Source organism: Octopus bimaculoides, chromosome 4 (assembly GCF_001194135.2).
Source record: "Octopus bimaculoides isolate UCB-OBI-ISO-001 chromosome 4, ASM119413v2, whole genome shotgun sequence".
NCBI lineage: Eukaryota > Metazoa > Mollusca > Cephalopoda > Octopoda > Octopodidae > Octopus > Octopus bimaculoides.
In genome coordinates, this window is record NC_068984.1 from 108665834 (window position 1) to 108668023 (window position 2190).

A 2190-nucleotide genomic window follows, 5' to 3' on the forward strand; every position below is an offset into this window, starting at 1 on the left:
ATATATATATATATATATATATATATATATATTTATCTATCTATCTATCTATCTATCTATCTATCTATCTATCTATCTATATATATATGTATATACACACACACACATACATACAGACAGACATGTGTGTGTGTGCGTGTGTCTTTGTATGTCCCCCGTCACTGCTAGACAACCGGTGTTGTTGTCTTTACGTCTTCGTAACTTAACGGTTCAGCAAAAATGATCGATAGAATAAGTACCAAGCTGAAAAGCGTACTGAGATCGATTCATTCAACTAAAAGGCGGTGCCCCAGCATGGCCGCACTCTAATGACTGAAACAATTAGAAAATAAAAGGTAATAAATATATATGTGTGTGTGCATATGTATGTATGTGTATGTGTGTGTGTCTTTGTGTCGTCTATGTACCCTCTCACCACTTGACAACCGGTGTCATTGTATTTACGTCCCCGTATTTAGCAATTCGGCCTAAAATATCTATAGAATTACTATCAGGCTTTAAAAAAAAAAGAATGAGTACTGGGATCGATTCATTTGGCTAAGAATTCTTCAAGGCGGTGCCCCAGCATGGCCGCAGTTTAATGTCTCAAGAAATTAGAATATAAAAGATAAAGATCTTGGTAACCTACTTAACCTATTCACCTTGTCGATTGACTAGTTACTGCATTATGAACATGCTGTGTTAAAAAAACACAATAAATATCAGAGAGACACGAGTATTCGTCCCGGCAGCGGCCAGTGAGAGCACCAGTTGCATGTTGTCTCTTTTGGGTCTTTTCAATCGCGAATACTCGTAGCCAGCCACATACTTGGACGAGAATGTATCGTATCTGATATAGGAAAAAGCGAATAAAATATTCACTGATGATGCGATTAGCCACCTGGCCGATTAAAAGTCCTGTATACGCTATTGAGTCAGTATTTCATTAAAATAGTCATCTATGCGGCATGCTTAATGTATATACACCTTTGGTAGGCAGTATTTGTATACTGCAGCATTTGTCCTGAGATAACATCACTTATGGACTTGTATTAAAAATATGATAAATATCAGTGTGTGTGTGTGGATTTGTGTGTGTGTGTGTGTGTGTGTGTGTGTGTGAGAGGGAGAGAGAGAGAGAGAGAGAGGGAGAGAGAAAGTGAGAGAGAAAGAGAGAGATAACAAGAGAGAGAGAGAGAGAGGGAGAGAGAGAGAGAGAGAGAGAGAGAGAGAGAGAGAGAGAGAGAGAGAGAGAGAGAGAGAGAGAGAGAGAGAGAGAGAAAGTAAGAGAAAGAGATAGATAGATAGATAGAGGGAAATTCGTCCCAGCAGCAGCCAGCGAGTGCGTCAGATGCATTTAAGCCCTTTTGGATCTTTTCAAAGGCCCGTGCTCGCAGCCAGCCCCATGCTCGGACGAGAATTTGTCGTCTTTGATATAGGAAATAAGTGAATAAAGCATTTACTGATCTTAGTTGATTAAAAATAGCAGTATTTAATTAAAATAGTCATCTATGTTGCATACTTAATGCACATACCCTCTTGGTAGGCCAGTTACTATTGCATTTGTCCTGGGATATCTCTTATGGACTTGCCGTGTTTAAAACAATAAATTTCAAGAAGAGAGAGGTTAAAGAGTCCAGATAGAGATATAAATGTTGTTATTTTATAAGAACGTATGAAGGAAGAAGATAAGGAAACGTTTGAGTGAACATGGGAGTAGAAGCAAAATGAGTTGTTAATGTTGAAAGCTGAAGAATTAGAATGTATAACCTAAGAAAGAAAGCATAAAAAGACGAATGGATTTGATTAAAAAACAACAAGCAAAAATGTATAACCTCTTTTTGTTAAAATTAAAACATTAAGAGGAGCGAGAACAGGTTTAAAAAAAGAAAAATATTAGTTCAAGTAAAAATAAAGATAAAAAAGGGATTTTGAAGTAAAGCGGGGATAAATGAAAAACTATTTAATTTAAATTAAAGATAATCATATTAATTTTAAATTACAGATAAGTGAAAAATATTAAATTTAAATCAATGATAATCATAATTTAAAATAAAGATGAAGATAAAATTCATTTACTTGTGAAAAGTTTTGTATGAAGTTGGCTGGTAAAGATGGAAATTTAAATCATTCAATTAGATTATTAAACAACTGAAACAATAGAATAAAGGATTTAGATTTTTTGAAAAGTAAACCATTGGTGAATATATA